This window comes from Bubalus kerabau, chromosome 20 (genome assembly GCF_029407905.1).
Source record: "Bubalus kerabau isolate K-KA32 ecotype Philippines breed swamp buffalo chromosome 20, PCC_UOA_SB_1v2, whole genome shotgun sequence".
In the NCBI taxonomy this organism is placed as follows: Eukaryota; Metazoa; Chordata; class Mammalia; order Artiodactyla; family Bovidae; genus Bubalus; species Bubalus kerabau.
Genome location: NC_073643.1, coordinates 4,668,898 through 4,681,522, shown reverse-complemented (window position 1 = coordinate 4,681,522; position 12,625 = coordinate 4,668,898).

The following is a 12,625-nucleotide window of genomic DNA, read 5'->3' as shown; positions in this document are numbered from 1 at the left end:
GTTTAGAGGCTTATGCAGAAAAAATAGACAAATCAACAAATCACAGTTACTACACCCATTACATACCAAGTAAGCTTGGAGGCTGAGGCTGCAAAGAAAATGCATGCTGACCTAGACTCGGGTGAGGGAAAGGAAAAGGGATCAAGTTCTGATGGAACAGTGGGAGTCTTGAGGAATAGCCTGAAGGAATAGTAGGAATTGTGGTCCATGTGAGCTCACAATTACAAACAGAAATCAAAACAAAATGAAACAGACTGCCATTCAGCTCAGGATGACTTTAAGTTGATTGCAAGAGACAGTCTCTGAATCCTTGAATGACACCCAAAGTCAACTCTCTGATCAAATGTATCTCTCTCTGGACTCTACTTGAATGTGTCTAACCTGCAGAAGGTGAATTAATGTAATTGAGATTAACCAGCATCACTGAGCATCGTCATGTTGGAAAATCGTGTAGGGAGATTTTAAACTTTCTTTTTAATGGAAATGTGAAGAGTTTTTTTCAGTGATAGGGAGAGATGCTTCACGTGGGGTATGTGCTCGAGCTTTGCCAGCTCCCTCTCACACGAGTCCCTCACTGTGTCTGCCGCAGCCCCTGCTCTACACATGTCACAGGAGGGGACGTGTCTGGACTCCCCGCACACCGTCTTAGCGTAAGCTGTGGTGGGCTGTGGAGAGCAAGTGGTGCAGGAGGTGGGCTTTGGGCTCTCTGCCTCTCCTCCTCCCCAGCCCCCGGCCATCCACTGGGGCGCACCTCCTCCCAGGGGCTTTGACTGCCTCCGTGTAGCCCACTTCTGGAGTAGATAACACGCCCTCAGCTGGGGCCTGCAGCCCTGGGCTGCACCTGCCTCCTGCCCTTGCCAACCTCAGCAAGCCTGGTCACCACCCATAGCTGACACCTTCTCCCACAGCCCCTCGTATCTGAAAGGCGGGGGTGGTGTCAGCTTTCCCAACTGGACCCTGACTGAGGAACTGAGCTAGCTGATTTCAAAAGCTCATTTTCCATTGTGGCACAATGCACATACCTCAAAACTGGCTGCCTGAATCCCAGTTACGTGCACAGTGTTGACGCCGAGTATGTTCACATGACTGTCTGACATTTATCCCATCCATCTCCAGAACTCCTCTTATTTGCAAAACTGAAACTCTGTCCCCACTAAACACTGACCCCTCCTTTCCTCTCCCCAGCCCCGACAGTCACCACTCTACTCTGTATGAATCTGACCACGCTGGGTCCCTCAGGTAAGCAGAACCGTACAATATTTGTCCTTCTGCGAATGGTATATTTCTCTTAACACAGTCAAAGTTTCATCCATGTTGAAACTTCCTAAAGTTTCATCCGTTCTATAAAAGTGAAAGTGAAGTTGCTCAGTTGTGTCCGACTCTTTGCGACCCCATGGACGGTAGCCTACCAGGCTCCGCGGTCCATGGGATTTTCCAGGCAAGAATACTGGAGTGTGCTGCCATTTCCTTCTCCATGGGATCTTCCCAACCCAGGGATCGAACCTGGGTCTCCTGCACTGCAAACAGACACTTTACCATCTGAGCCATCAAAGCAAAGGCATCCATGCTATAGCAGGTGCTGAATTTCCTACCTTTTTAAGAATAAACACTATCCTGCTGCATGTGCCGACCACATTTTGTTTCTCCATTCATCTGCAGATGGATACTTGGCTAATGCTGCTCAGAATACACATATACAAATACCTGAATGCCCAATTTCAGTTCTTCTGGGCCTATACCCAGGAGCAGAATTGCCGGATCATATGGTAATCCTTATTTTTTGAAGAACCACCGGATTGTTTTCCACGGTGGCTGCACCGTGCTGCATTCTCACAGACAGCACGCCGTGGTCTAGTTTCTCCACGTCCTCGCCAACAGTTGGTATTAATGTCTTCTGTCTCTTTGAGAGTCTCCATCACAATGGGTGTGCAATGTTATCTCATGGTGCTCTGCAGCTCATCTGAATATCAGAGCAACTGGCTTTCAGTGGCAGAAATCATTGACTCAACCTTGTCCTCTAATCCTATACTGAGTAATAAGTAGGATTTCTGCATTAAGCCTACTGATCCTCTAGTTTTCATTACAAGTTTAAATAAGAGACTTGCCAGCGTCCAGCAGCCGAAGCCCTGGGAGGGTTTCAGTGTGAGACGGCTCTTCTCCAATTCCACGTTGGCCACTCTGTGACCTTGGACAACTCAGCCTGGTTTCTCTCCCATCTCAGTTTCGTCACCATTGTGAATCATAACCCCTGCCTTTGCACAGCTCCAAGAAATATTTTCCCTACATATTTACTTTTATTCCATATTCTTAGTTTTAAATATTTGATGCTTCATATCTTGGTAGCTTGTTTAGATAGTTAAAACTTCATATGCTTTTGTTGACACAGTATCAATAAAAAGAACTGAAAATGTGCACATGGCTTTCCCTGGTGGCAGAGCTGCAGAGAGGTGATTAATTAAGAGTACAAGTCCCTGACGCCTGACAATATAATTTCAAATCTTAACTCCACCACCAGTAAATGTGTGCCTTTAGAAAGTTACATAAGTTATTACATTTCTCTGGGCCTCAATTTCCCTATCTGTAACATGGGCATAAAAATAGTTCCTATACCTCTGGGTGGTTGTGGGGATGAAATTAAAAAATTATGTCAAGATCTTACTTTTCACATTGATAAATGTACATTAGGAATGTTCAGGCTCCATTTTAATTGAAAATTTAAAATCTTAATGGACCCATTCTTGAAAGAGCCCTTAAAACTTTTCATCCCATAGAGAGGATTCTGGTGCAGGGATATTAAGACCCATTGATAAATGATGCTTCTGCCCCAATCTGCCACTCCCACCTGCCCTTCCCAAAGTCCAGGGTGCATGTAATGTGGTGTCAAGCCGGGTGGCCTGTCGGTGTGTGCTGGGCCAGCTGCAGGGCCTGCTCTACCCTCACTGTGCCCTGCTGGTGGGACTGCACGGGGTGTTGCTTTTTGTGTAGTCAGAAGTCTAGACTTTGACTAACAACCCGCTACAGAGCCAACAGCAGTCTTCTTCAAGGGCAGCACTTTTGCTCAATCACTGTCCAAAACCCCCAGGAGTGTACAGTGAGCCTGCCTCATTCACTTCTTCTCTGAGGAGGAGACCAAAGCACAATATCTACCTTATGGCTTCATTCATTCATCCTGAAAAACCTTCTGAGGCCTGTCCAGGCACTAAATAAAGATACCAGAGATACAGAAACGCAAGACACAGCTCTACCCCTCCAGGAGCTAGGGAGGCTGACCACCCGCCCAAGACATAGGGGGAACCTGGGGGTCAGCAAGGAAGTGATGGCTGGGCCAACGCAGGAAGGCTGAGAAGGTCTTAACAAGGAGGAATAACATGGAGGGGGTGTGCTTTCCAAGAGGACAGAGGGCATGGATGGCGAGAGTGACAGGGCACACTGCAGGTGCCCACACGTGTGTAGGAGGAACAGGGGGTGGACACCAAGGTTGGCTGCATCCAGATCATGAAGGCATGCCCGTGCCAGGTAACGAGTCCAGACAGTAGGCCATGCCTGCTGAGGTCGGAGGACATGGTGGTGTTTTCAGCTGGAACTCGGAAGTCAGGAGATTCTATGCCCACTCTGTGGAGAAGGGAAGACCAAAAGGCAGAGAAACCAACTAACACACCACAGGAGTTACAGAAACAAGAAACAAGATTCTAAGTAAGTCAAGTGGCCACAGAAATAAAGGAAAAGCATTGGATCATGGATCAGAATTAGAAACTATGACCAACAGGACTGGGTAAGTCATTAGATGTACTTGTTTCTTCTAAATTAAGAGTTCCAAGGTCACTGAGCAAATTACAAATATGCTTGGGCCACATGTGAAGACACCAGGCAAGATTTCAAAAGCTGGTCAAAGTAGGAGCAAAATCTATGTGCCCACTGTCAGATTTCAACCAAAGCTGACTTGCTGTGCCATCAGCTATGCATTGGAATATAGGAGACCAATAAATTCACTGTTGAAAAAAAAGAAAAACCCATACCTTCAACATGGGGCTTCCCTGGTGGCTCAGATGGTTAAGAATCTGCCTGCAAGTCAGGAGACCTGGGTTCGATCCCTGGGTTGGGGCAATCCCCTGGAGGAGGAAATGGCAACCCACTCCAATATTCTTGCCTGGAGAATTCCACAGACAGAGGAGCCTGGTGGGCTATAGTTCACGGGTCACAAAGGGTCACACACTACTGAGCAACTAACTTTCAACGTGGGGCACATTTTTGCTTCTGTGTTTACAGTGTTGCTCATTCTGAGGCTTCTCTAGAGTCCTTTGTCGTGAAACCAAGTATAATTTTCTGTGTCAAACCTCAAACATCCAAAACTCTGTTTTCCACTGTCTTCAAGCAACTCTGTACTTAACCATGTCCAAGCAACGGAGTTCATTGGTTCTGTTTTTCAGTATTGCCAAATGAAATGTTCCCTAACCTCCTAGAATAACCCGCGCCAGTTCTTAAAACCCTTCCCGGGATGCAAACCATGCTCATAAGCATGGCAACTCACTCCTGTGACCAGGGGAGCCCCTCACTCATGTTATGTGGGGAGCATGGCAGAACAGCTCTTGTACCAAAGGCATGGACATGCACTGGATTGTATGGATGGAGACAACTTCTCTCTCAGAGGCCAAAGCAAGGTGAACTATACTAAATATAATTTCCTAAAGATTATGCTTCCCAGGTTCCAAATCTAATCATCTGCCATTCATAAATTAATAAATGAACTTGGGTTTGCAGTGGGAGAAATAATGACCCTGAACACCAATTCTAGAAGACTTATCTTCACCATTCTCTGGCCTTACAGTTTGTATATAGAATCAGGATAAGGCAACAATTTTGAATTATATGATTAAAAGACACTATTACAGGACACAATTATCTTTTGTTTTAATTTGCTGAGTTTAAAGAGGTCTTAGGGAGTGGATGAGTAGCCCTGTCCATGGTCAAGCATAGGCCACGTTTTGAGAAGACATTTGGCAGGCTGCGCTGTGGGTATCAGGTGATGGAAATCTGGAGTTGGAACCCAGTGAAACAACAAAGGAGATTAGGAGGGAAAGGTGGAGCCAGTTTAGGGCTGAAACCAAAGAGGAATATGAATTATCAGTTTCAGTAAAAATGTTTTGCAAAACCAACAGGGACGGGGGTTGATTGCATTCTTCTGCTGCTGCGGGTGCCTGAGGACAACACCTTAGGGAGGATTGCCGATAAGACCTCTATTCACCATAGTCACTTCCCGATTTTAATTATTAAGAAAAGAACAATGACGGTTATAATGCCAGAGAGCTCGCTGCAGTAAATCACTGCTCTAGAATAAGAAAGAGAGGCATTCATCCTTGCAAGCATCTAATGGACTATTTAGTAAATGTCTGCTCTTCAGGACAAAGCAGAATTCTGAAACACTGAATATTTCATTAAATAAAACAGCTTGTTTCCGAAGAGCTACACAATGTACATGGACAGAGTGTTCCAAGACTGATCCTTCACCACGGGAACAGGAAGTATACACAGTGTCGAGTCAAGGAGGGTCAGGGTCACAGCCACCAGGAAGGTGCACTTTACAGGGTGTCAAGATCTGAGGACAGAGTAGGGAGCAGCAGAGTTCCCTGTGCTGGACTGCTGCTGCTGCTGCTAAGTCGCTTCCGTCGTGTCTGACTCTGTGCGGCCCTGTAGACAGCAGCCCACCAGGCTCCGCCGTCCCTGGGATTCTCCAGGCAAGAACACTGGAGTGGGTTGGTCCTATCAGTAGGTTTGGTAATCTATTTTATCTACAGTAGTGTGGGCTTGTCCATCCCAATCTCCCAACCTATCCCTCTTGCCATGCTGCCCCCTCTGGTAACCATAAATTCATTCTCTAAGTCTGTGAGTCTGTTTCTGTTTTATAAATCAGACAGTTCAGTTTGGTTCAGTTGCTCAGTCGAGTCTGGCTTTTTGCGATCCCATGAACCGCAGCACGCCAGGCCTCCCTGTTTATCACCAACTCCCGGAGCTCATCCAAACCCATGTCCACTGAGTCGGTGATGCTGTCCAGCCATCTCATCCTCTGTCGTCCCCTTCTCCTCCTGCCCTCAATCCTTCCCAGCATCAGAGTCTTTTCCAATGAGTCAGCTCTTCGCATCAGGTGGCTAAAGTATTGGAGTTTCAGCTTCAACATCAGTCCTTCCAATGTTTTGTAAATAAGTTCATTTGTATTTTTTTTTTTAGATTCTACATATAAGCAATACCTGAATCACTTTGCTGTCCACCTGAAACTAACACAATATTGTTAATCAACTATACTCCAATATCAAATAAAAATAACAGAACTCAGTGCAGATACCACTTATTTTGTTAGTGTCAAGGAAGTCTACCTAAGAACACATCAGTTAGTAAATATCTTGCAGAGTACTTGGCAAGTAGTAGGTCCGCAATAAATGCTTATCAAATTACAGTGCTACTGAGCACCTCCTGAGCATGGTGACGGGTGCGGGTGGTCGTTGGGCCCTGGGCGTCCACGTTCTTGAGCCTGGCTCCTGGGATTATGAGCATCTGTGTGCTCAAGGTGGTGCTCAGTCTGCACGTGTGGCGGCTGGAGGTGCCAGGTGGTCCCTGTCCCTGTCTGCAGCCCCCCACCAGTGATGTGTGGGCACAGGAAGAAGCGCCCCGGCTTCTGTGACACCCCACTCCTGGGGGGGCAGCTGTAGTCCACAGCCATCCTCAGTTGGCCCGAGCCCCAGCTGCCTGCGGCACTGACCTGCTCACTCATGCGCATTTGGCATCCTGGCCTTCACTTCTCACCTGCCCATCTCCTGTCAGTGCTTCCCGGGATTACCTCCCAAGTAAGCCCTTTGCTCTGGTGATCTTATCTCATGATCGGCCTCCGGAGGAACATAGCCTGTGACGCAGCCCTCCTAACACCCTTTTTTTTTCTCTTTCTTCCTGAAAAATCAGAACCCTAATACTTGGGGGAGGGGGAGTAAGCCTAGCCCCAGAACGTGGATTGTTACTGGAATATGTCAAACAGGACAGTCTCATTTTCAGATTTCCTAGCCAATCTTGAACCGCAAGGGGAGAGGGTGATCACCTTAGCCAATGAGACATAAGTGTAAAGCAGATGGAAGGGCTTCCCCAGTGGCTCAGAGGTAAAGGATCTACTTGCAATGCAGAAGACTCAGGAGATACAGGTTCAGTCCCTGGGTGGGGAAGCTCCCCTGGAGGAGGGCATGGCAATCCACTCCAGTGTTCTTGCCTGGAGAATCCCACGGACAGAGGAGCCTGTTGGGCTACAGTCCATAGGGTCACAAAAGAGTCGGAGATGACTGAAGCGACTGAGCATGCATGCAACACCACCATAAAAAAAAAACAAACAAAAAACCTGAAAAGCAGATGGAAACCTTCTGGAAAAGCCTCTCTTTTCCTGATAAAATGTTGTAGATGTAACTGCCCTATTCCTGCCTCGAAAGTAACCCTGGTACTATGTGACATGTGCTGCAACAAAGAGCTTCACAGCAAAGCACACACTGCCCCATCCCTGCCCGCCGCCCCGCCCCTGAACCAGAAAGAGCAGCAGCCCATCCCGGAGCCTCTCTGCCCATGACGGAAGGGAGAGCCCTGTTCATTTCGGTCAGCTTCACTCAGCTTCTGTTTCGTGCAGCCCACCGCAGTCCTAACCTACACGAATACCTAGCCCTGTATCAGGGGTAGAAAGAGATCAACAAGGAATGGCCCGTGACTGCTTCACTGAGGAGTGAAAACTGAGTTATAAGATTATTAGAACCTTTTCCTAAGATAATGGGATGATACAATAGTTTGTTCAAGCACAGGGTGAACAACTAGCTGGCACAGACTTGAGTGCAGTGTGTTCTGCCTTATTACAGAAGTTACCTACAACTAAAATTCCTGCCAGAAAAGTCCTCTTCTTAAAACAATTAATTAATGTATGTATTTATTATTGATGTATTGGTGCTGCACAATCCCATACAAGTTACAGGCACATAGCACAGGGATCCACAGTTCCCAAAGGTGACACCCTACCCACAGCCATGCAAAGCCCTAGACTGGCTGTATTCCCCACGCAGCAGGACAGCCCTGGAGCCGGCTCTACACACGCTACTTTGCACCTCCCAGTCCCCACCCACATTAGCCCCTCCCCACTTCCCTCTCCCCACTGGTAACCACTAGCCTCTTCTCTGTATCTGAGACTCTGGTTCTTTTCTGTTAAAAAATCCTCTTTTAAAATAATGTTATGACAACACACTTGTTAAAGATGTGAGGGGACAGTTTTAATCTCAGTGAGATGGAGGAACTGCTAGGAAATTGAAGCTGGTGCCCTGGTCTCACCTTCAGTGATGCCATCAGTGGAAGGCTCCAGGACAGGCCCTCTGCAGTGAATGGCCAGTCATGCTGCTCAGAGCTGCAGACTCAAGTGAAGGGCCCTGCTCTCCACCCTCTCCTGCCCCCACTTACATGCAGGGATAAGGGGACCACACTTGGGAATCCTTAGTCAACTGAGGAGCCTCACCTGCCCTTGGGTCACGTCTCCAGGGAGGAAAGGAGGCAATACTTCTAGCCATTCTCACTCTTGCTCTCTCCTAAAGTCCTAAAACTCCACCCTGTTTCACTAAAGAATAATTCTGGCTGATTTTCTCAACCTGACACTCACTGTGGTTGTGGCCATTATAGAGCCAAGAGACATGGAACTAAGACATCTTGGAAGGACACCCCTTGAGGGTGCTATCTGTGGCCCCTGACACATTGAGTGTGCCCAGGAGCAGGGAGGCAAGAGCAGGAACCCACCACGCAGTCAGGTAGAGAAGCTTCTTAGCATCAGTCAGGCCCTGGCCTCCACCCCTCCACGGCCCAACAATGCAAATGTGCCAGGGCCGCTCTGGGGGGCGTACGGAATTGCGATGGGCTTGGACCCCCCTCCCCTGTGTAAGAGCGTGAGTCCAGTACATCCTGTTCATCTGGGAATGCAGGATCCCATGTGCTTTCTCTCTCTGCCAATGAGGCCCTCATCCAATTTCAGAGTCTCTTCGTGACACCCACTCGCTTTCTCACAGGGTGACTTGGAATCACACGTACTTGGTGCAGTTGGCTAGACCATTTCCATCCTCTTGCCAGCGGGTTCCAGGCCCGGCAACCTGATCATAAATCCCCCAAGTGACCCAGATAATCCACTTGGCGGTGGTGCGACCCAGGCCCAGTTTGCATCTGACCATCTGGTGATGGGTCTCCCCCAAGAGCAGCCCACGGGGACCATCTGTTCCTTGTGTCCTGCTGAAGGAGCTGAGGGTTGAGGCCAACCTTGCTCCACCAAGCCCCCCTCATTCGTTCGCGTGAATCACAGACATCCTGAAATGCTCTGTAATCTAGCTGCTCACGTTCTGCGGAGCCTGCTTTGCATTCTCAGTGAACACATCATAATATTCAGAATGCAAATTAAACTTTATGGGTGCCGTAACCTTGGCCATTTATTGCAGCGGGTTCTGTAATTGCCTGATGCTGCTAATACCACCAAGACTACTTTGGTGTTTTCTTTTAAAAAAAAAAAAAAAAAAACTTTTGCAGCTGGAGCTGCCATGTTGATTAAGAGATCCTGGTGTTTCTTTGCACAACATCTTAGGCTAATGGTTTAGTTAAGGTCCTTTTGCTATAAGCAACCAGACTTGGTCACAGTGAGAGATGGACAGTAAAACTGAAGGTAACATCCATTAGTATCCTCAAGTTCAAGTGTATTTCTCAATTACCTGAGGAATAAGTAGAGGTAACATTCTGAGGGAAAACAGGGTTGTACCAAAACATGAGGAGAGTCAGAAGAAAAAAAAAAGGCAAGTGTAAGAAGAGCTGGGGACTACAAGCTATCCTAGAAGGTAAAGTTGTTTCTTTGAATAATTTGAACCACAAAGGCATCTCCGATTTTGTCCTGATTTTGAAGAAAAGCACTCAGCATTAGGATTATGGCCAGAGGAGAATTAAGAAAGTCAGGGCTACTGTTCACTTCAGTGACACCTGTGTGTGAATTCGAGAAAGTCCCATTCCTCTGGGCAGATAAAGCCATCCTAATCAGGAACAAACAGCCAGGGGCAGGCAGCAGAGCCTCGGGGTATACACGGTGAGTGATCTTCCGTCAGCCTGTAGCTCTGTGTACTTGTTGTTTAAGTCATTAGGTCGTGTCCAACTCTTTTTCCAGCCCATGGATGGTACCCTGCCAAGCTCCTCTATCCATGGAGTGGGTTGCTATTTCCTTTTCCAGGGGATCTTCCCAACTCAAATTAGACCCACGTCTCTTGCGTCTCATGCGTTGGGAGGCATTCTTTGCCAGTGTACCACCTGAGAAGCCCACCTCCTTGTACTGCTGATCAGTGAACACCCATTCGGTTTCAAATACACTGTTGGCATCAAGAAAAGTAAATGATGACGAGACCAGAATCTGTTGTCATCTCTGGCGCCCACTGACCCATTCTTGGGACTTCTTATTAACCACATTTTCACCTTAGCACAGCTGTTTACTACCCCTTGATCACAGAACACTTGTATCCTCTTATAAAAGGTATCTTCCAGGGATAAGCTGGGAGCTGATCCTTCTGCCTGGAAAGGCAGCCGCTGTTCCCTTGGACTCGAGCCTCATCTCAGGGGCTCTGCACCCTTCACAGGGTCATGGCAAAGCCTCATCACAACCTTTAAGTAGGCACCCCACTGAGTGCCCATGAGGATTTCGTGTTATGCTACGATCTTAGACACCTAGCATGGTGCCAAGCACATACTAAGAACATAATAAACGTTAGCCATCATTACTCATGTGAAGGACAGTGGAGTGTCAAAGTAAATACACATTGAGTTTTGTTTTTAAATTCTACATAATTAAGGTCCTCAAATGACATCCATCAATCACAAACTGTCTTCTGCTTGAAAAATGGCTTAGGGACTTCCCTGATGGTTCAGAGGTTGAGACTCTGTGCTCCCAATTCAGGGGGCCTGGGTTTGATTCCTGATTGGGGAACTAAGATCCCACATACTGTACAGCATGGCCAAATAAAATTTAAAAAAAGAAAGAAAGGAAAATGACCTAGATAAAGCTTTCCTTGATTTCCCACAGTGAACTTACTCTGAAACAAACAGAAGGTATGTCAGAGGAACAGATGTTATCTGCACACCCACATCTCCATGGTCCACACCAACCATTCCATTCTGGTGCCAGGTGGGCCAGGGGTCTGGGGATGCCAGCCCCAGAAGTGGCCCTCAACCAATGACCAGGGCAACTGGTGCAGAAAGCCCCAGCCTTGTCATCCTTGGGGGGCACAGAGGCTCCCAGAGTCCCCCAGCAAAACCGAGCTCCAGCTGCCCACCGTGGAGACACACTGACAACACACAGGCTGCTCCCACAGCCGCCTGAGCGTGCTGTCTGGAGGCACCATCCAAATAAACTACTCGAGCCCAAACCCTGTCTGATTCTGGGGAAAACCCCAGCTCAGACAGTCAGCAACATAAATACACAAGCTAGCAAAAATGGGCTTTAAACATATTTGTCTCCAAATTTAAAAATTACTAAGACACACATCAATCGAATTCAACTCCAACTTATTTTCTACTTTGTGTAGAGTTTGTTTGGAGCTTTAGATATTTAAAGGCTTCAAGAGAACTTTACTTCTTTTTAAAAATCTTTGGCTCACAAATGTTCTACACAGAGAACATTCTATTCTTTACTTCGATCTCATTTGAGACTAGAAGAGTGACTTTGACCTTGTTTAGAGTCGCCTGAACCCTTGGGCTCCGAGCTAACTTTCTCTCCAGTACCCCAAGCTCCATTTAATGTCAACAAAACATGACTTTCTAGTTCAAATAAAAATATCTTTGAAAAGGTTTATAAAAAGGTTCATAAGATGCGTTGGTGTTTGCAATGACTCTGAGGTGTATAAATGAATCAGGAACACACAGATTAAGTTTCCTTTGAAATAGAGAGTTTTCAAAAGAAAGGAATCCTTGGGAGAAAATACTTAAAAGGATTTACAGATTTGTTTTGTTTGTTTGTTGTATCATTTTGTTAAACATTTGAAGGACTTTTGAAATTTTTTTCTTCAAAGTACCCTTGAATCCTCTTAAAATTGCTGTTAAGAGACAATCATTTCAATGGGCAATAACTATTTAAATTTCTTATTACTTATAGAACAAAATTCTAAAGGTTCTGTCAATCCAAAAGAAAATTGTTTTAATGTCCTAAAATCAAATATCTTTTAGGACTGGGCAATCTAACAATGACAGACTTCAGCATATATTTACATTTATGCCAAAGTCATAAAGTATCAGTATTATAGCTCATGAAAAACAATTTTTAAGAAAGATTGAAATTTCTTTACATTTCCAAATTCATTTCCTTGCTTTCCATCAACGTTAAAAATAATTTTTTGGGTAAATTATTATCATATCCAAATGTCTCCATGTTTTAAACACTTCATCATAATTAAATATACATCAAAGAAAGATTTTTTAAAAATACTTTCGTCTAGGTATGACTAGGCTAATACAAAATTCTGTGGAGATTCCTAGAAAACTCCTTGTTTTTATAACCTGTGATATATAGTAGATGCAGTCAGAGATGAGAAAAATTAATTATACATGATGCAGCTCA